The following is a 23,563-nucleotide window of genomic DNA, read 5'->3' as shown; positions in this document are numbered from 1 at the left end:
GTTTGCATTTAGGGAGGGGAAATATTTAGCTATTGGGTCAAGTGTCGGAAGCGATGGATCTGATCGAGCGAGGGACAAAAAGCATGTCATTGTGACACATATTGTAAACAAACACACTGTCAATACATTCCTTTTATTGTATGTGTGTGTTTTTTATTTTTGTTTAAAGAAATAACCATACAAGTGTAGGAGAGTGAGGTGGCTCTTGTCTTCTTTTCATGACGCCATATTCGCCCTGTGGAAATGGCGAAACTCCCTTGCATGCGTAATATATACAATATACCCCTCTCTCTCTCTTGCATAATAAAGTATTTAATATTTTATACCCACTGTCCTCCGTGTCTATATTGCACAAACAAACATTGGATGCGTTGTGACGCTTGAGCGTGTGCTTTCCACATAATAGTGCGTGAAGTGATGACGTAAGGCGCCATGTTTGCGGAAACAATGTGGATTGGATATTCTCCGCCGTAATGCATTCCAGGACAGGTCAGATTGTAGATATATAACGTCTAGAGTTAGTCCGATTGGATTTACCCGACAGCATAAAGAATGTTTTAAATAGAGTGCAAGTGTAAAAGCGGCGCGGGAGTGTGTTTGATGTACTTTATAAGGTTATGGACGTGAAGGAATCCATGTCATCTATAGGAAAAAGACGCCCGCCCACCCAGCCCGCGCGCTGTGTTACATCCTGGCATTTCCTGCACACTTGCCGTGCACAAGTTGAGGCTTGCAATGATACCTGTTTTCAAAGAGGGAAAACACACGCACGCGCGCCAGTGCGCGCTTTCCACGTCTGCAGGAATCTGGAGGATTTGCGACATGTCTGCTCTCTCTCGGGGAGAAGGCGCTGTAAAAAAAAAAAAAAAATAAAAAAATAAAAACAAATGAATGGGGTTGGAAATGGCGTGCGAGGGGGCTGCGAGATCATAAAAAGGAGAGGCCCTTGGAATTTCAGGCTGGTATGGAGGAAGACTTGCAAAGCTAGTCGGTGCAAAAAAAAGAAGAAAAACGGACTTTAGACAAGTAGATGCAAAAAAAAAAAAAAAAAAAAAAAAATAGAAAATAAATAAATATTCCAAAAAAAAGGCCCCGAGTTACATTTGTTCATCATCAGTTGGGGGGGGGGGCTGTGCGTCGAGGGGGACGGGACCCTTCATGCTTTTAGGGCCTCTATGAAAATGGGGGGTTACAAAAGAGGGTGGGGGGCTGCTTTTGTATGAGCAGCATTCAATTGGGCCTCTCTGTGGGAAGGGTGGGCGTCCACGTGCCAGCCTCAATAGGCGGCACATCCACGAGTGGCACACAACCTGTGGCGGTATAGGACACTCCGGGGACGTGACAAAGCCACGAAGAGTAGGGCTTCAAGTGACCACCAACCCACCCCCCTACCCCAAAAAAAAATAATAAAGAAAAAAAAAACACACGCACACAAAATGGCGTTGATGTGCATCACGTGAACGCACCAGCGTCTACAAATTACGCAATTTGAAGGGGGAAAAAATCAATGACATTATGATTATTATTATTATTATTTAATCCCCCTCCCCCCCCCCCCCCTGCATGTTTGTGCGTCATTCAGGCGCGTGCACAAGCCTAACACTAAACAAAGGGAAACGGAGGAAACGAGCAGGGGTGACCATTTAGGGGTCAAAGATTCTGTCGGGACAAGTCAGAACTTCCTTTTAAGGAGGATGGCTGTTTTTAGTTGGACTTTGATTGATTGATTGATTATTATTATTATTATTTTGGGCGGGTGAAACATGCTGTTGGGCTCCAAAAATAATAAGGAAAGGCATAAGATATTGTAAACATTTTATGAGTAAACATGAAAAAGCGCATCACGCGTTAAAAGAGGTTTAAAATAGAAACATACACAAGATATGGACTTAAAATGCAAGGCCAAAAGTGTGTGTGTGTTTTTTTGTTGTTGTTTTTTTTGTTTTTTTGAAAAATATATTCTTAATGTGAGTTTTGCATCCGAGGCATGAAGTTGATGAAAACACAGGCTGAAAGGTGCCATATTGGAAAGGCAGGCTGATATAATTCAATATGCAAGGTGACACCATCATATTATAATTCATTTGGAAGTTGAAATATTATTTATAAATTGTTGTGATTCCATACCAATGTATTATTAAATCCACCGCGCAATGTTTACTTTGCTTTTTTTTTTTTTTGAAATGATTATTCGTTTCTCGACGAAAATTGCGTGTGTTTGGCCCCCGCGTGCATGTGAGGGGACCCCCGCCGCCCCTCGCCCCCCCACCGCCGCACTTGCTCCAGGGCAGCCCGGCCAGGTGCAATGGGAGCGCCCTCTTATGTTCAGCCGGACCGCAGGGACCGTGCAGCGTGACTGCAGCGCCACGGGACACGACAAGACCACGGACCTGCGCACTTTGGTCTCGCGAAGGAGCGAGCAGGACTGGTTGTGAGTGGGCTATGAACAACAACAACAACAACAACAACAACATGGGGCTGAGACAGGCTGCATGCATGCGTGACGTGTATTGGCGATAAGAAACGGTTGCAGCACTCATCTGTTTAAGTCGTTAACGTTAGACCTTAATATTCAACATTGTGTACATACATTATTTCCAGGTGTTAAATAAATTGGCGTAGGTAATTCGATTTAATTAGAAATGATTTGTCAATCTTTTGGATACAACGCAAATTTGCCTTTATCAATGATTTAGATTAACCTAAAGAAAATGTGCTTCTTGAGCCTTTTTTTCCCCCTCCATAAATGGATAAATATTGCAAAAGTACATCTAACATATGCCCTTTTGTTCTTTTGTTGTCTCTTGTTTTCTCGCGTTTGGAAAAAAAAAAAGCCATATAAATGAATACAAAACGACTTTTTCAGAACAATTCAGGGTTTTTAATTGTCCTCGTTGCTTGTTATTATGTATTTTGAGGTAAGGATGCGTGTTACGCATTTATTTAAAAGGTTTTATTTATTTTCTTTGGGAGAAGACGCAGTCGAAATCACGTGGAAATCTGGAAAATGTCATGAGTGGGTCTTCTGATGCTTTGTCCAGCAATATTTGAAATACTTGTTTTGGTGTCTCGTCCATTATTTCACTGCGCCTATAATGTTTATGTAATTTGAGCGTCATTGTTTTAGAAAATAGGACGTTATTCATTTGATTTGATTGATAATTCCTTTTTTGTATCGTGAATGATAATGTATTAACACTATGAATACTAAAATTACAAAGGGTCGACAGTGTATCATTTATGTATTTTTTTTTTTTTTTTTGCAAAATGGAATGTTGATCTGTTTCCAACATCAAATGATTTAATACATGACAGCATACACACGCGTGTGCAGTTTGAGGTGAGAAATCAAGATGTGTGTGCTTCTGCTGTTGTGATGTTAAGAGTTAGAATTTATTTAAACAAATAAAAAAATAAAAATAAAAAACAAGTGGCCGTCTGGTCAGTCTGCCTCATTTGCATAAGAAACAAGGACCCATATCAATTCATCTCCCCCTACATCTATTTGTTCCGCCACCCTATTAATGACCCCATGCATAATTCAATAACATTTTGAACATTGGACTAACATTATATTTGTGTTTCTTTAAAACAATCATTCCTAACGTCTCTGTAAGTAATCGTCAATATTTTAAAACCAAATATTTGAACACACACAAAAAAAAAAAACACATGCTTGATTTTCAGCGAAGTAATGATGCATTGATCGCGACAATTGTTTCTTTTTTTTTTTGTCTTAAAAACGGTATATAAACAAATTGAATAGCTGGGATGGGCTCCAGCACGCCCGCGACCCTCGTGAGGAGAAGCGGCTTAGAAAATGGATGGATAAAGAAAAAAAAAATAAAAGAAAAAAAAATGTGATTCGCCCATGCAGCTTCATCTGTGTTTGCCTGGAAAGGGGATGGGGTGTGTGACTGTGTGCGTGCGTGTGCGTGTGTTTGTGTGTGTGTGTGTATGGAGGCTGCAGCGTTCTAATTTTTTATATATATTTTTTTGGTGCTGTTTTGATATCATAAACTGTATTTTAATTAATTACGTTACATTGTTGTATTTTGTTCTTCTTCATGAAATAACAGACACGAAACACGTAGTGTGTGTGCGTGTGTGTCTGTGTGTGTGTGTGTGTGTGAATCCCCAATTCAACCTCATCACACCTCCCCACTGTTTCAGTGTCAGAATATTGGGAGAAAACCGTCTGAAAACTGCTGGAAAATGTTTTGTTTTTGTTTGTTTTTCATCGTGTTTGTACGTTATAAGGAAGGCATGTGATGTTTTTTTTATTTTGTTGTTGATGTTTTTTTTTTTTTTAATGCCAACTGGGAACTGTCAGATCTCCGTTTTTAATGCACACAGATATTAAAATCCCCAAATCTCACACAATATATACAGAAAAAAAAGGGAGGGGGGCGAAGTTGAGTTTTCTATGAAATACTGGTAAATATTTCAGGATAATTGAACAGAAATAAATATAAATAATAATAGCAACGTTTTTGACAGTGAATGTGAAGAAGCTGCAGTCCGGGTCGAGACTCGGACTTGACTCGTGCGGTTTTTATGCGCTTGGGAGAGGTTCACTGAGAAGGAGGGATCCCAAATCAGAGCCATATGAGCCCTCCAGGCAGGAGCAACACTAGCTGCTGGTAAGTCGACCCACACAGAACAGAACAGGATAATCACTGCGCCACAATGCCAAAGCCATTAAAATGCCTCTTTGCTCTTGAATATACAAAACTTAAAGCAAGTAATTTTCATTCTTGTCAACCCCCGTCCGACCCCCAGAAAAACATGAAGAGATTAAAGTTGACATGTGGAAGAGATGCATGAGACAAATTCAGATGAAGGATTATTGCCAGGGGTCAAATCCAAATTTTGCATCACGGCCTGGATGGGCTCGACATTATCGGCGCTATGATGTCAAATTTGAAACAAAACACATTCCGAATGAAGTCAAAATTTCGCTTGATGAAATGTGTCCAGAGCTTTCGATTATTTAAGTCAGAAAATGTTGGGTTAAAATGGTTGAAATAAACCTAATTCAGGTTGACACCGCAAGCTAGCCAGCTAGCTAGCTACCAAGCCAGATAGCTAGTTCGGTAGCTAGCTAGATAGCTAGCTAGCGTGGTACAGGAGCTACAGTAGATAGACAGACAGATAGATAGTGCTTGTAAACGTACTTGTATGTGGGAAGGGGAGCCCACCCATACACTGTCGTGGTGGGTGGACAAGGTCGCTGGGTTAAAATGGTTAAAATCAGCCTAATTCAGGTTGACACACCAAGCTAGCCAGCTAGCTACCCAGCCACATAGCTAGTTAGCTAGCTAGCCAGATAGATGGCTAGCTTAGTACAGGAGCTACAGTAGATAGACAGACACATAGATAGTGCTTGTAAACGTTGCTTGTATGTGGGCAGGGCAGCCCACCCAAACACTGTCGTGGTGGGTGGACAAGGTCGCTGGGAGTCGCTGTCCTTCAAGTGGCTCTCAATCAAGAGGCCCCCTTTATAGCCCCCAACATTTCCAGGGACCCATAAAACCTTGTGATTAGTGGAGCTGTTCCAGTTTTAGGTGTTAGCTCGTTAAAGGAGTTAATAGAGAAGGTGTTTACCTTTTCAAGACACCCACACGTGCGCTGGCACAGACACACACGCACACCTGATATCAAAACTTGGGGCAGTACACCGGCTCAACATGCACTGGTCTGCTGTTATGCTAATAATGTTTATCGCTGGCACTGGGCCGAAACTGGTCAATGAAATTTTTTTTCACTAATTGATACGATTGCTGGGGGCATGGTAAACGACTGGTGAGCACATCTGCCTCACAGTTCCGAGGACCGGGGTTCAAATCCCGGCCCCGCCTGTGTGGAGTTTGCATGTTCTCCCCGTGCCTGCGTGGGTTTTCTCCGGGCACTCCGGTTTCCACCCACATCCCCAAAACATGCATGGTAGCTTGATTGAAGACTCTAAATTGCCCTTAAGGGTGAATGTGTGCGGGAATGGTTGTTTGTTTATATGTGCCCTGGGATTGGCTGGCGACCCATTCAGGGTGTACCCCGCCTCTCGCCCGAAGATAGCTTGGATAGGCTCCAGCATGCTCGAGACCCTTGTGAGGATAAAGCGGTACAGAAAATGGATGGATGGATGCGATTGCTCAGTCTCCATGTGGGTTTGTTATTATTATTTTTTAAATTATTGACTTGTTATGTCTTGCTCTCCTTGACAATTCAACGTTAATGGCTCAACAATGATGCCCTCTTTTGGGTTTCCTGAAAAGTGATGGGTTTTGGAGATGCGAGGTTTCTGCCCAACGCCAGCGTGATACAATTGAACAGCATGGACATCGCCGAACTGGATTTCATTAGCCTAAAAGCGTTACCGCCTGAGTCATTTTTGAACGTTTTCGGAAAACCAGAAAAAAAACCACAACAAATTCAGCAAACAAGAAGAGTCCAGTTGCCTTGATTCAACCTTTGCGGCTTACCCTGACCTGGATGACTAAGAATCGACACAGACATTAGCGAGCCCGTTGGTATTTTTTTAAAATCGATATTGTGACAGTACGTTAAAAATTACTTAGGGGCGTATGCTAGTAGGCTAACAAATTGTTTCTCAAATACAGCGGCTCGATGGTAGAACAAATTAGAAGTCAACATAAGATTTTAACATGGCCAAAAAGTCAAGCTAGAATAAAGAACTGGTGCAGTTTATCAGTGATGATAGTAAGATGGTAACAGCAACAACGGATCTAAGAAAAGGAACTTATCGGCCAATTTGTAAATATGTATTATAACACACATTATACCATACAAACTGTACGGTAAAGTAGTGCCCTGCCTTACCATTACAGAAACAAATATAATAATAATTATATTGTAAAGCAGAAGAAGCCGGGCAATTCGCTCACAAGTGAACTTAACTGATCACTATTTACCCAAATGGTGGCGTCAGTTTAAATTGGATATTTTTAGGAAGCTTTACAATGTAAAAACAATGGAACTGAAACTGTACCGCTTGGTGGACATTAAGCTTTATATCGTCGCTGTCGGGCGGGAATCCGCGCATCTCCAAAACAACGACTTTTCAAGAAATTAACTTTCAATCTTGAGGCAACATAATTCTGCGCAACTCCCGTGAGGGAGAAGTGGAGTTTTATGCCACTTCTTAGACAGCGGAAGTATCCAGGAGTGTTAATAAAATTGCTCTCAAGCTCTTTTCAACACGTTACATTGGTTAATACGTTTTAAAAATAACAGACTGCAGACGGGGAATGACCACGAGAATCGATTTGTGAAAACATATGAAATTTACTTACATGATAATCAATTACGCAAAAATGTAACAATACCTGTATGGTACTTAAAATGTTTATAATGGCAAAGGTAGAACCACAACACATTCTATTTCCATTCAAATGTTAAAAAAAATAAAAATAAATAACAACCGAAAGTCAAACAGCTTCCTGGATGGCGGCACTCAGAGGCTACCTGCACATCACAGCTAAAAAGAAAAAGAAAGCTGTTTTCTAGCTAGCAACCGGTGACCCAGTTCCTGTGGTAGAAATTGAAGTAGCCTGTACATTGTGTTTGGATCTGTCGAACAGGAGGCACAAGTGTTTAGGGGTTATCAAAACAGAGCTCTGTGGTAGCAAGCCTGCCATGTAGGTTCCTTTCTGCTCGGCTTCACAGCGTCAACACGCATTCACAAACGTGTGACGGACAGACGTTAAGGGCAGCAAGCATAGGAAATTAGCGACTGAACATCATTTTGGGGTGTTATAGCCGTTGTGTACATGTGGGAGTGCAAGTGTAACAGTTGATAGCAATAAGGTATAATACTGACTTGAAACATTTAAAAAAATTTTTTATTTAAATTGTCATTTTGAAGGTGGGCGGATTCCGCCTGACAGTGACGAGTTTTCAAATATGCCACTTGATAGCATAGTACCGTACCTTTCTTTTTCTACACCGGCTATGGCGTGAATTTGGTCTCCACTTCTTCCACTGACGTCAAACGAAGACATGGGCGGCGTGACGATTTTACTGAAGAAAAAGGGGTGCTCCAAGTGCAATTAGTTATTTTCCAATTGCTCCCAAACCGATTGATATTATTGGAAATGACTCCCAGTTTCATGTTCTGTATTAAAAAACACATCAAAGCAACTAGTTAATGAAATATGGACCATTAAGACCACATAGGTCCTTTTAAAAGTTATAACACAACCACAAGGAAGCAATTCGTTAGCCCGTCTATGGCATTTCTCATGTGTTTGCATTAAACTTGCGGACTGATGTGTACATTTTTAAATGTAGAGGAATGTAGGATTGCATTTGCGACTTTATTTTAAATATAAATTCTACAAAATGTTTGTGAGACCATGCTCATTGAATCCGAGGTGATACATGATAATGAATAAGTACTAAAATGAAACTGTCAGTCTGCCATGAACTTGTACATTTTAAAAAGCATTAAATAAGGAGTATAACCTGTCTTGTCTGTCTGTTTTGTTTGTGTGTTTGTTTGTTTTTTAATATATATCTTATGCATTCGGACATGCACAAATGCATCTCCTCGGGAAGAAAGAAGGAGGGTTGGGACACAGGAAACCGGTTTTACCGTGGTCTGTTTAGAATTGTAAATGTATCGCATAGGCCATGCTGTCAAATTATATATATCTTTCATGTATGAAATCATGCATGTCTTTTCCTCTAAAAGGGGGAGGGCTGCCACAAAGGGAGCGAGCCCTCATGCAGGAGAGTAGTGTGCAGCCCTCATGAAAAATAAGCAAGTGTCGAAGCCCTGGGCGAGGAGTGCGGCTCCGACCACACAGAGGCCAGGGAGGGGAGACGCCCCCCTAACACACACACACACACACACACACTCGCACAGGAGCTCTCTTCACTCGTACAGTATAACCACTGCCCTGTTGTGACACAGCTGACCCCAACTGAGACTTCTAAGAAAATAAACACCCAAGATGACGATGTTAATTAGCTCGACTGCAACAACTATTCTTATTTTTCACCTCATAAAACCTGTCTTGTCTAAAGACGCACAGCAAGATATAAAAGCCTCTTTATTTATTTACTACCTGAGCTTATTTCAGTTAGTCAAATTTTCTCAAACGACTCCTAGCTTCTCAGAGCACTAAAGAAGCAAGATTGATCTCCACAGTTATACTGAATTGATAAATCATTGCCTGAGAACAAATAATCATATTTTTACTTTGTAGAATTAAATCATCCAATATATTGTTGTTCAGATCACCTGGAATATTTTTGTCAGAAAAGTGAACATGTGATGTCAACATATGAAACGACTTGGAAATCAGACGCTAATAAAGGTCAGAGTGTGAAGCCGAGTTAAATCAATTTAGCCCGTCACCCGGAATGGAAATACTCATTTCACAGCTACTATGTGCTATGAAGCCCACAAAAATGCACGTAACGATCACAAGGTGTAACTTTTGGATTCTGTCAAATTCAAGCCAATGTGTATTATGCTAGTTTAAGCAAATGACACATCACATACTCTCAACTGTCCATGTACAAGTCGGAAGATGATTTCTGTCATGCTTAAAAAAAAAAAAATAAATAAATAAAATTGCCATGCTCTTACGTATTGGCACATGGCGTTACTTGCAGAATTACACAGAGATGCTAGAGAAGAGTGTAAACTGTGCGACGCGTTAAAAAAAAGTGGTTACTTTCTATAGTTGAACGAATTTCCTGTAAGAATGCGGACTTATTTACACTCAGCACCCTACACAACAGAAATGAGATCCAAATACTAGAAACACCTCTCACTATGATGCAGTACAAATAAAAAAAAAACTGTTTCATCATGTCGTATTTTGCATTGTGTATCTCCAGTAGCTGTAATTGTGATTATTTCATTAGTGTCATTGTTATAGGCACGTTAAAATTATTTTTTCGTCAATGACAATAGCTGTGTTGCTGTACTTCATATCATACTGAGATTTCCTCTGATTCCCACCTTTAAAGAATGTTAAATAGATTTGATCTAGTTTTACCCGACATTTTACTTTTACAACGATTAGTGTTACTCTTTTTCATTCTGCATCCTTATGCTGTTTCACATTTTACACTTGTTTTATGCACCGCTGCCTCTCTTGGCTAGGACACAAAATCTGCTCCTTGTGGTTAAATGTACAGTAGCTATAAAAGTTGACACACTACTGTTCAAATGCAACCTTTTTGGAGGAAAAAAAATATGACACCAAGGTAACTTATTAAAAAAAAAGAAAAAAAAAAAAAAAAAACAATGATCTGTCCTCTAACCTGTACAACTCAATAGATTTCAAAATATATATATTTTCCAGTGGGGAAGTAAAAAAACTTCACAAAATGTTCAGCTTCTACTGGAAAGAAAAAATGTCAAGAAAAGCCCACGAGAACACTTGAACTTTGCTTGAGGTTAATCAAAGGCACTTGAAATGGTGGCAGGTGTGTGCTGACTCCTATTTAATATGTTTGAATGCGATTGGTTAATTCTGAACACAGCCACATCCCCAGTTATGAGAAGGTGTGCACACTTGTGCAACCACATGATCTCAGTTGTTTATTTTTACTTCCCCTCTTGAAAAAAAAATATATATATATTTTAATTTCAATCGTGTTGTACGGGTTATAGGTCACATTAATGGTGATGTCTTGTTTCTTTTTTTAATATCACCAAAACTGGCATTTAAACAGGGGTGTGTAGACCTTTGAAACCCACTGCAAGTAAAATGGACTGCAGTTCTATATGGTGGCAAACCACAATGACAACATGCTGTTAAATGAATCCACCTGACAGTGTCACTCAGTGTCAGTCATCACATCCAATGATTAAGTTTGCGATGGCAGAATTTTCGATACGTCTCCTGGATTGGATCTCATTAGATTGTGCAGGCGCTGCAGTGCTATGAATTTATGATATGTATTTCCAACAATGTGACACTGACGAGAGCATCTAGTCATGCTTCCAGCTAGTAGCGCATGTGGATTTTGATAGGCAGAAACTGCACGGGTCCAGTAGAGAACTCAGAGAGAAGGTCTATTAGCTAAACAAGGTATCCGAAAGGAACAAAACAAGTGAGCCAAACATGAAAGTGAAACATTTATCAGGCAGTTTAGTGTATGTGAACACAGAAGGGGGGCTAACAATGAGGCGGACAGAAAGTGGGGATAAATGCTTTCAAAGCCCAGCAGAAGCTAAAGGGCTCAGGCTTTGGACAGCAGGGAAAAGGGGATGGTCATCACCTTACCTGATGGGGTTTTTGGTCTCACTTCCTCCCACACCGACTCCTCTCCGGCAGCGCAGTCTTTTCAAGTGTCTGTTTGAAGCCAGCAGCGGGAAAGGTCACGTCCTCCTGGTCACAGTAGGCTCATCCAAACAAAGTTGCCCAATGGCGGATGGCCGGCAGCTATCGCCACTGTCCTCACTTCTGTCTCTTCCTTTGTTGTCTTGTAGAAATAATAAAGTGGAATGTAAAGCTATTGGTGTGGTGCCTGGGCACCTCAAAACATTTTGGTGATGTACTCCTCGAATTCCAGGTATTTTCAGGGTTTTACAAAGCTATACTGGGATTTTTAGGGACACCCAGGTCCGAGAAGAGCAAAGCAAGATGAGAGCATCACCTGCAATGAGAAACAAAATATTGCTTTAATTACATATTTGAAAAAAAAAGGAGAGCAGAAAATACAACAACAATCCAGTGCTGTGAGAGAAACATGACAGTAAAAACATCAGAACTAATCAGCTGTTCCTAAAGCCAGAAAATGAACCTCTATTCATTTGTGAAGGACTACGGGAAGACAGATTTTTGTGATTATATTTAATTTCTCTTCTCATACCGCCGCCGACTTTGAAAAGGAGAAATGACAAATATTTCCGGCGAAACTTAATTTTCTCGAAAACAGAGCAAGACATATTCCTGTAATAGCATATATAATTGCCTCCTCTGCACAGGATCTCTTGTACATGACAACAAAGTCTCATCGACAATACGTATTTATTCTGCTGTCAATTCCAGTGGAGGGGAATTTTATATTTATTTTTTTATTTTTTTATTTTTTTTTTTTCTTAAAAGCCTTTGAATTCCACATTGGGCCTGGTTTGTGAAGTAGGGTAAATATGCTTGTCATGTGTTCCAATAGTTCCTCAGCAACAGAGATTTAGTGGGGGAATACAGGAGGGAGAGGCACACACTTTGTGATAGCTGAATAGCTCTTTTGAAGTCACTTCCATTTGGAAACATTGCGTGATTATTTTTACCTCTGTGCTTGTGACTCAAGTTAAAACCCCCGTTTAATTGTTCCCAAGAGTTCTTATTGTGCCGCTGATAAGGAGCTCAGGGAGCAGCGTTCAAAATTGCGTCAAAAATAACTTGACTTTGTGCTCATTGGCCACAGGTCTGAAAAAGTGACAAAGAAAGACTTGACGAGTATTGAGCTTCTCTGATTGTAATGCACGCTCAGCGTTTCTTAATGCTCTTTGTTTGAAATGTCAATTCAGACAACGACCCAGAGCCATCATAAATAAAGACGGCGCAGTCCATTAGGAGTTAATCAATAGAAAAAATAATTTTACGAGTGTTTCGTCAGCAGTTTGCAGCTGCCAGACCAAGTATCAACAATAATTTGTCGTCTCCCCCCTTTTCGCCTTCGCTCGGTGCAAGGCCGCCACTTCAAGGTTGGTCAATGCGACCTGTGGAAGCATGTTTGTCGAATCAATAGCCCACCCACAGCAGCGCCGCGGGCCATCCCTGACCCGGCCCATCGATTAGGCCTCGCTCAGCTGCCAATGGCAATGCGTTACATGTGACAACAGGCTAAGGCAGGAGGCGCTGAGGAAGGGGGAAGCTGGATTGCCGGTGGCAGCCCCACAGCACACCAAAGATAAAAGTCAATTCCACTTAAACAAATCATTGACGACTAAATAGTTAGCGCGCAGAAGAATTCGGAGAGTCTCTGATGGCAGCGGCTGATGGCTTTGGGGATTTGTGCACTATGACCCCATGTCAACGGGACATGAGCGCTACTTCAATTTGCGCAGGTAGCATGACCCCAGCCTCTGTATTTAGTTCATTTAGACACCTCACGCTCAACCAATCAAATCATTAGCTTCTGATGACATCCAATACACTGTAAGAGCTGTAATCAAAGGTTTTCTTCACAAAAATAAGGCTCTGTTTTGATTGGCACTGTCATAGAGATATTCATTTAACGAAACCAAAACCAAAATAAAACATGAGTTATTATGGTTGTAGTTTGGAGAGGTGAAGAACTGTACTGCACCATCCTGAGAACCGGTTCTAACATTTTGCCCCTTTCATATATCTAAATAAGCCAACAACATACAGTGAACCCCTCGCATGATAGGCAAATTCGCCAATTAGCAGATTTTTGGGGGGAGAACCTATCGTCCGATATTTGCTGTTTTTGTGCTCAAGCCAAAGCAATAACAGTATTGCGCCATCTGGTGGAATGTTGGTGTCAAGGAAGTACTACGTTAAAGTGAGCTGAGGAGTTTCATTTAGGCATAAGTAGTGCTTTGCTACCATTTTGTGGCCTCTATAGGGAATTGCAAACCTTTTTAGGGGGCGTCAAATTCTCCAGGCTTTTCGCTATTGAGGTTCAATAAGTTTCGGAAAGGCATTTATTATATTGCAGGGGGTGCTTAGTTTTACGACAGACCCGACATGAGAAATTTCAAGGTTACGAACGGTGCAATTGTTTGCGCAGCGGCTTAAAAACACTCATTTACCGTCGTACTTACCGTTCGTCATTATATGTGTTTTCATACAAGTACTTACTGTGATTATGACTTAAGTACCGCTTTAGCAAAGGTTAGTGACTATAGCGAGTTCTGACTGACATGCAAATTCCGGTTATGTCGCCGCCGTCGAAAAAAAAAATGCCATTATAAACCGAGGACTACCTGTAGTCTAATCTCTTTATATTGTGCTGGTGTACCTAATGAAGTGTCTGTCATCAGTACAGATCATCAATTCCCAGCCTTTATTGGGCCAAGGTACCCATTTTACATAAGAAAAATCTCACGGCCCACCACCCGAAAGAAATACTGATCTTGTCTCAATTTACTCACAAATGTACTTACTGAGTGTGAAATCTGGGACTGTTTAATCGGACACAAAGCTGATGTAATCACAGAAAACCATGACTTATTCTATGAACAATATCCATCTAATTGGAAGAGCATTGAATTGTTCTGCCTGTCACTGTAAGTCTCTAACATAGACAGATGAACAAAGATATATTTGTAATTAATAGATACAAATTTTTGGTCAAACTAAGTAAAATAGGATAATTTCCCGCAAGCACCCCTCATGATCACTCATGGCACGCCAGGGTGCCGCAGCATCCTGGTTGGGAATTGCGGCGCTACGCTAATGATTTCCGATAACTCCGCTGTGAGAGATCATCAGGTGTGCTGCGGGAAATTATCCAATTTCACTTAATTGCTCTGAAAATTATTATTTAAGCACTCTGTGTGTGTTTTTCTTCAAATCTAAGCATATTGGCTTTGTGTTGAACTAAACAGGCCCAGGTTTCACACTGAGTCAGTACACTGGTGAGTAAATGGAGCACTTTATATTCTGTTTGGCGACAAAGCTGTTTGGTGGTGTGCTGTGTGATGTTTCCCAATGTAAAATACAGTATGCGCCTTGGCTCGGTAAAGGCGGGGAACCGCTGTTTGTTGTTAGGTTATTTATGTAAATACAGTAATATGTGGGTTTTTAATAGGAGAGAGTGAACACATGTAATAGCTGCACCATGCACATACAGTCCCACTGAAGTTGTCACACTCCTTTTGATCCATCTTACTCACAGCCATTACCGCTCCATATTAGAGTAGTTTATATGTCACTTTACTGCTCCTTTCACTTGTGATGTAATTCTGTGGCCACCACCTCTTTGAGCATTCACCTCCTATCTACGACTCCATATCTCTCACGGTAATTGCTGAGTGACAGAAAGGCAGTAGTGACCACTTCATTATAAAGACAACCCGGCTGACAGGATGTCGGCCTATGGGGTTAAGGTCACGGTGGCCGCACTGACTTTATCTGCCCAGGTTGTCAGGGGTCAGTCCCCCAGAATCTCTAAGGAACTTTACTGGATGTGCTGTGGCTGCTGTACAGGAGGGTCTCGTGGCCAAGGTGGGCAGCTCATATCCACTATTGGTTGTCTCCTTCACTTGAGGGTGGAGTCACATCCTAACATTTGTGCCACATTTCATCAGGCTTTAAATAACAAGAAATATGTGAACATTGATGAAGTATCTGGCTATGTTGTCTGACGAACCATCACGTACCACGGACAATTTCTCCTTGCAATACCAAATTTGTTTGGCGGGCTAATATTACTTGAGTCAGACCACTAGTTGATTGCACATTTTAACAAAAAAAAGAGAAAAGAATAGTATATCTGTGCAGTCATAAATCTACTGTAATTGGCAAATTACATGAATTAAAAAATAAAAATAAAACAATAAAAAAAGTGGTTCTGTGTCATGTGTTAACAGTTTAATTAACAGGACAAAATACATCTTATGGTATTGTGATTTTTGCTAATGTACCGTACCATTACGCCTCATGCTTAACAATATGGCAAAATATACCATATGTAATTTAAAGGCCTATTTAGTGATTGTGGGGGTGTGTGTTGGAAGGCTCAGTTTTCTGAACTTCCTATTCTGCGTAATATAGCGCTTAACTTTTTGTACAAGGTCCTAAATTCTAATGAGCTAATTTAGACATAGATGCTGCGCAATTTCCACTATTACTTGCAAGAATGTCACCAGTTCTCCCATGGAAAATAAAGGAATCCAGTTGCTCGTGTTAACCATCGTTCGTGTCGTCATATGGGTACGGAGGTGTGCGTAATTGTTTGTGCGAAACTAAATTTATATCCGGGTTGCGTTCGTCGCAGCTAGTGTCGGCGTGCGACCATTTATGTACACACTAAAGCATCCGGGATGCTCGTTAGATCTTGTCTCTCGGCAGCTGCGTGGCACCGTTTGTATTAAATCACCACAATGGCAGATGAGCTCCAGAACTAGAGAGACAAGCATCTATTTGAAACTGCACTTTATTACACTTTGTTCCTTTTAATAAAAAAAAGTATGGGAAAAGATAACCCGGTTTTACGGATCTCGGATAAACAGCAACGATTGCATCTTTAAATAATAGATGACCCCTGCCTGTTACAGACGGGAATATAACTGAAAATAATTGAAGACAACAATGTCCTATAAGAGCAACACTCGAGCAGTGCTGATTCGCAATGTGTTACAACTTCAAACAGTCAGTCATAAACTATGGATAATCTGCACAAGAAAGGCAGGCGCATGTTTACAATTTCCTTCTAATTAAGGCTACAGGATGAGTTCTACCTTTCTTCAAGTTGATGGGTGGTTGCTCGATTTACCGGTGGGGGCGACTGTACGGGTGGCAAATTAGGGCTGGGAAACAAAATGAAACATACAATCTAATATGGACTGCAGTCAAAGGGATAAATATTTAACTATCTGTCTACATTTGACACACTTTAGGTGGAGAACAAATAGATCCTGAACAACACAATCCCAAACTTGTAACAATCACCGCCGTTGACCACATTATTTAGAATTCTGCTTGTACTGTGATTGCGATCTGTCCTCATTATTTTGAGCCGTGAACGCAAGTGTGCTAATGCCTTCTCGAAAGGAATGACACCGATCTTGCACCAATCAAAACAAATCATGATGTTACAAAACAACAACAAAAACATTGAGCTCATTTGGGGGAATGCATGAATGCGGGGAAGAATTATCGAGTTGTCGAAGAATCCTCGTTGAACCGAAAACGACCGAGTGCTTGTACTAGCTAATAATGAATATTTGCTCTTTCATGTTGATAGTGTTGTCTTCTTTTCCCAGTAACAGGTCCAAACAGTTAAAGTATGAATGAATCGTGACTGAACTCCAAGTGGAGGCCGTCGGAAATGTAGTAGTTCAAATTGCTTGACTTTTACGCAAACATGTCCACCCAGCGCCTCATTCACACAGCTACCTTATGATCAGCCGGTGAACAATCCACAGTAGAGTGGTACCTCAACTTATGAGTTTTTCATGATACCAGCGGTTGCTCGGCCGATTTTTTTGCCTTGACTAATGAGCAATGACTTGAGTTACAAGTGAGGTTTAGGGTTTCCACAGCTCCAATGAAGTGGGGGAAAAAAATGTAGCAATTAAGGTGGAACCTTCTAGTGGAACTTTGGTTCACTGACTAATCGGTTGACAAACACATTTTTCGGACAAATATTGCTTGGGTTTCCCGAGCTATGATTCCTGATGTTCACGCTGAACACTCACTTGTGGTTTCTCTGACACAGGGTAAAAGGAAGGAATTCAACTTGTAAGTCAAGGCACCACTGTAATACTGTAGCCCTATTACTGATTTTGTGGTTTGAGAGTGTATTTTGCCAGTTTGCTGCACGCAATATGACCGCGTAGATGCTCATTCTCTATTCTGTGTGTGAAGCTGGGTAACATTGTGGTGAAGAGGAGGTGGGATAAAGCAGTATTTGATGATTAATCAATGGACATAATAAAGCTTCTCACCATGAGTCCAGAGTCCAGCTGATTTCTATGATACGATCGGAGCCGATTAGAGAGGAAAAATAATCATTCCCAACAGTGCATTGGTAGCACCCTCTAATGATGTCTTCTGATAGGACCGTGTGGAGAAGATAATAAAGGACCTTCTTCAGAATGGACTTGGAGATTATTTCTTTGCTTAACTTTTATGAAACAGGGCAATGAGCCTGGAAGCTGCTGATTTGAGGATTAAGATAAGATGACCTTTCACATTATGTCGCCATGTATAAAAGATGAAGTTTACAGTCCCTCATCACATTAGACCTTATCAATGGGTAGAGCCTCTGTGACATCCCTTTGAACATCACAATGTTGTTTTGGGGCGGCTGCAATACAACAGGCCTTTACCCCCCAGTGTGGGATTATTGTTCCATAGCGTGTATGTGTGTGTTGTACAGCAGTGGCGGGGAGAGGCACGCTTGCTTTGTTTGTTTTTCTTCAAATCAGTGTCTTTTTTCATCGTCATGTGAGTCATAACACAATGAAAAGGTAGATCAAGATGGTTGAGCATTTTTACTAACTGGCAGAATTTGGTGCATACAATCAGTTCTTCTGATTATTTTTTTCAAAACGCAACACATGGCTTATGATTGAACAATGACAGGCAGGTAGGTCTACTCTGCACACTTAGATAATAGAGCATTTTCTCCAAAATACGGTTGTCTTAAAAAAAAAATCATAAAAAAAAAATTAATATTAACAGTTGTCTTAAAAAGACAAAATAAAAATAACCGTCAAATAGAAAGCAAACTATCAGTTGTTTCAAATGCAAACCAGCATGTTTGTTGGATCAAGTTCAAGATGTTCTGTTAAAGCTGAAGGGGTAGCTGTCACTTACAGATCCTGTCACTTGTTTCAATGTCAAAGCCACTGAAACTATATTTGAAACCAGTCAAGCGATCTCACCTCATCTCTTTTGTTTGGCGCTAGAACAAAACTCAATTGTGGGTGCTCATAAAGAGGCGCTCTCGGATTAGAACCAGCTTCTCTGTCGGCTGGCTTTGGGCTGAAAGTAGTCAGTGTTCGTCAGACAAATGGCCACCATCACACTGCTCCTTTGATATGGGAGTTATTGTTTACCCCTATAATTTACAGCCCGGCTCTGCAGGGACTTATTTTTATAACCTCTATTATTTTCTGTCATAAATATTCAAATCCAGATCAGAAAACCTCAAGCTTAGCGAGGAGAATAGCCAAAAACAACATGCAGCTTTTCAGCTTCTCCCAGATCTCAGTCTTCTATAGAAAATCATTAAGAAGATGAATAAAGAAATCAGAGAGAATGCTGAGACGAGCGCATACAAGGCCTGGTAAAAAGCACTCATGTGAAAGAGTCGGGATGGAAATTTTTGGCCAAGGATCCTCGGTTCTTTTGTTCTTTATTTGTTTGAGTGTTTCGTCACGTTCTGCATTTCCTCCTTTTAGACAGTGAATTAATATTTGCGCTCGGAATATTAATCCTGATTCAGTTGTGGATTAGTTTGCTATTGTCCCCTATGTGCTGAGCCATAAATAAAGGCGCTGACATGGAGAGGAAATCTATACCACCCTGGCCTGCAAACAAAGACCTCTGCACCCCGAGATAACACGGCCCTGCAACACGGACCCCCCTCCTTTGCCCACATGCTGGATCCCCCTCTCTCGTCACCCCCGCCTCCCTCTTCCACTCATCATCCCCACTCTCTCTCCATCAGAAAAACTTTGCCACGGTAGATTTGCAAGGCAATTGTGCCCTTAAAGCGTGCCTCTTCCTCATCTTATACCGTGCATTTTCCAGAGTTTATCGAGGAATACAATGGGGTTATGCTTTCGCCATTATTCTCCAGGCAAGAACAGTAATTCAACTGCACCGCTAGTACTGAGGCAGCCATGATGTCTCACTACGGAACACAGAGAGTGAGAGAGAAACGCAATGCATTACTTTGTTGACCTTTCCTGTTCCCATAGTTTACAAACAGCTGTGAAGCTCATTCCTCTGGGCTCTTTGTACATCAGAGGCCGGGACTGATGGAGGCACGCCAGGCTTAAAAGAAGGGCTTTTTCGAGCTCGCCTCCATCGCGGCTGACAAACACAACCTAACAAACGTGCGTTCGCTTTATCTCGACCGCCAAAGCCGTCGCGAGCGTACGGGAGGAAATACAGAGCGAAACAGATAGCATGACATCCTTTCATGTAAGTATATATTTTAACAGACAATCTGTTCAACAACAGAAGACAAAATCTAAACATATCCACGCATCAGTATAGCCACCCACATGCGCTGAAATAAGGTGCATTTGCTCATCCGGAACGTCTAAAACTAAAGCGTGTGCCTCTCTCCTCAATGGGACTCATCCTTGCACCATCCACGCATCCTCAAACTCATATAGTGAGAAATAGTATCGCAAAGGTCAGTACACTTTGCTACAATGTAAGTAGTCAGTATGCACCTTGGATAAGTTTTTTTTCATTTACTGTCCCCTCAAAATAATTGTCTGAACCACTGGCAACAAAGGTGAGTACACCGCTTAGTCAAAATGTCCAATTTGGGCCCCGTTAGCCATTTTCGCCTCCCAAGTGTCATGTGACTTGTTAGTGTTCCAAGGTATCAGCTGTGACTGCGTTCAATTTGATGTTATCACCCTCACTTTCTGTCATACTGGGTCACTGGAACTTCAATATTGCACCTCATGGCAAAGAAAAAAAAAAACGGTTCTACATAAAGATGGCCTAGACTATAAGAAGACTGATTTTAAAATACAACATTATGAAACTTGAAAATATGTGAGTGATGTACTCAATTCTGCGGCCGCATTCACAAGTGTGCTCGTGTTTTATCATGGCAATCATTTGTGAGGAAATGAGAACATTGAGCAGTGCGCTGCAGAGATTGGGTTCATTCACACTGTGTGCCTGGAGCTCAATAGCAGGTCAGTATTTGTGCAGAAGTGACAGGAGGACGCGAAGGAAGGTACATTGGAGTGAGGAAGATGAAGGCGGGAGAATGGGGAAGAATGTTCATAGAGCCAAAGAAGAAGCTCCATCAAGGGAAAAGCAACAACAACAACAAAAAAATTATTAGTACATTTTTTTTAGCTGCTACTTTACATTGGATGTGCCAGTTATTTTTCATGCTGTTCAAATTTCAAATGGGTCTTTCATCTTGGCCCTTGCGTCATCCTTCTACAAAGTTTCATGGAATTATATTATGTAATTCTTGTGTAACTCTACTAATTAATTTACTCTTACTCAATCTCAAAACAAGAAAACATGCCTTGTATTAGACTTAACAAAAGCACATTTTTCATGTGCAGTTTCTTGAATTGGTGATGAATAGGCTTTAAAGCAAACGGTTGTCTGTCCAAAGGCTGAGGCATGTTTTGCAACTACACACACCCCGCTCTTCATTTGCTGTCAATACAGAAATGTAGTGTAGCTACAGTAGCAACGCAATGTCAAATGTCCTGTAAAAGTATTCAGAGATTTGTTTCATTAAAAATGTTTGAAGATAATTGCTGAAAATGTGTAAAGAGTAAGAACTAACTTTTTTTAAATCATTAAAATTTGGCAGGTTTGTTAACAACACTTTTTTGTGGTGTGTCAAATTTAGAATATGAACATTTTAACTTTAAAATGGATGTGTTATTATAATAGGTTTAAGGACTTATTTTGTGCTATTCATCCAAAATGTTTGTTTTCGAAAAATTCCTGTTCATTCTATTTGTTTTTTTTTTTTTTTTTTGGCGACACATGTCGTCAGAACCAAAGCCGAGTCACACCCACCGACCCCATTCCATGTTTAATCAATCCAGTTGTGTCTGCGTGTCTGGGTGGGGAAGTCGCTCACAGTCTGGAAGGGGTTAATGGGAAATCAATGAGGGGGATGTGCTTGTGAGCAGGACATGAGGAAGGAGGGACACTGGGGTGAGAGTGAGAGGAGGGGGAGACAGTAACATTGTTTCCTGTGATAGCAGCACACTTCCCAGATGTTATCTGTCACTCAGAGGAAAACTCTGGCGACCAGATGTTTAGCCTCTGTGTGCTAGATTGACTATACACCCTATTGGCTGATCAATACAGGTCAAGTGCAAGGCAATATTTACCACTAGTCGGCAAACACAAGGCTCTGATGTATGTGAAAGATGTGTTATGAACTTGGGGTCAAATTTATATACAGTCAGAGGTGGGTAGTAATGTGATACATTTACTTAAGTCATTTTTGGGCTAAATTATACTTGTAGCAGTAGTTTTAAAGCAAAGTATACATATTTTTTCACAGTATTTTAGTTAAAAAAGAGAAAAAAAGGTATTTCTACTCTTTTACATTGAGCTACATTGCACACACTCCTTTTCATAGATTGATTGACTGACTCCATTTCACCAATCAAACAGAGCCAGACAGTCAGATGACCGGCCACGAATTCTCCACGGCTTCACACAGAAGCAATGTTTTCAAACTAACACATTTTCGTGAGACGTGGTAAAAACAGCGGACAAAGCAATAGCTATACAATGTCTGCCTGAAGAAAGAAAGTTAATTACAGTTTAATGTGGCATAAATTGCCTTAATTTGTTACTTTATGAAGATTTATTTTGTTGATTTTGATGGGCAATATATGAATTTGTACATTCCCATTTTTTTGTTTTGGATAAGAGCTCTTCATATATTCCAATGTAAAATCAAACCTTTGCTCTATTGAATTGATGTTTTTTCCCCCCCGCATTAATATGGATCATTATATGCCCGCAATATCTCCTTTGTGTCCGTCCATTGCTGGTAACAAAGGGCAATGCTGATTTGCAAGGAAAAGGTAAACGAAATGCAACAAGAAGCAGCCCGAGCAGTCCTCCAAAGGCCCCGGGGAGGGGGGGGGGGCATGTGGGGAGGTGGGCTGCTGCCTGGAAAGGGGGAACCCGGAGCAGGTCCCACCGCAGTGGGGTTCTTTGTAGTTAGTGCAAGCTGAACTTGCCAGAGGCTTTTTGCTCTAACCCGTACCACTCAGACTGCTTGGGGAAATTACACCACCGAGTAATAATTAATCAAGTAAACGCTGAGTCACTTTGATTTGGATAACATTAACATACGATCAATTATGTATTCATACAAATGCAAATAAACACCTGTATAATAGCATCGTTAACAGCAGACATTTTCAACCTATTTGTCAATGAGGATGACGCCGGCCAATTATTATGGCAACAAAGTGTTATGTGCTTCTGGAAGCATTGCATTGTTGCGCTTAACACAACAATATACATACAGTATAGTAATTGCACTCCCCTTTAACAGCATTAAAGTAATCTTCACATGACACTGGCTTTCATAAGAGGGGAAGGATGTCTTTGCGGTTGGCGACATGGCAACTCGGATCACTTTAGCAGTGTGTGATATAAGTGGATGTCAGTAGCTAAGGCTGGAATGTTACAGTTTGGAACTCTGGTCCGACCGAAGCGCTTGCTGAGGTTTTGGACAACGGATTTTCCCCATGGTTCACTTAGAGTTCACGCTGCCATTTTATTAGTGGTATGCGAAACATATGCAAAAAGTCCCAGTCTAATTGGAAAGCGTGATGACATCATGCAACGAAACCTAGACTCTTTCGGGTTGCATACACTTTTTATTCCATATGGGGATATTTTTTACAAGATGAGATGTCGGAAAAAGCTTCTAAAACGTTTTATTAGAAAGCACGGTGAGTGGCGCGCACACTGATGTACAGCTGGAGTTTGTGAGATGGGATGTGCCAATCTTTGCTTTTATATATTCAATTTCATTTGCATAAAGTGAAAAACAAATCGGCTTTCTTAAGGGGAGCAATACATCAAGCGTATGTTCAGCAACGTTTCCGAGAAGGTATTTCACTTTGCAATGTTACTTTGCCAGCACAACATACAGTGCAGAGAAAAAGCATTGCCCC

At 40.9% G+C, this 23,563-nt stretch overlaps 1 protein-coding gene across 1 annotated transcript in view; it reads right to left on the bottom strand.

Moving 5' to 3' along the window:
• Positions 1 to 11,446, bottom strand: part of zfhx3b (zinc finger homeobox 3b) — a 171,801-nt gene extending 160,355 nt beyond the window's left edge. Inside the window, exon 1 of the mRNA XM_061670665.1 lies at positions 11,268 to 11,446. The gene's annotated coding sequence lies outside the window, so the exon portion shown is untranslated. The remainder of the gene's footprint in view (positions 1 to 11,267) is intronic.
• Positions 11,447 to 23,563: the final 12,117 nt, after the last annotated feature.

The sequence above is a fragment of the Phycodurus eques genome, chromosome 2 (assembly GCF_024500275.1).
Source record: "Phycodurus eques isolate BA_2022a chromosome 2, UOR_Pequ_1.1, whole genome shotgun sequence".
NCBI lineage: Eukaryota > Metazoa > Chordata > Actinopteri > Syngnathiformes > Syngnathidae > Phycodurus > Phycodurus eques.
The sequence above is the reverse complement of the archived record's forward strand: the minus strand, read 5'-3'. Positions and strand labels throughout refer to the sequence as shown.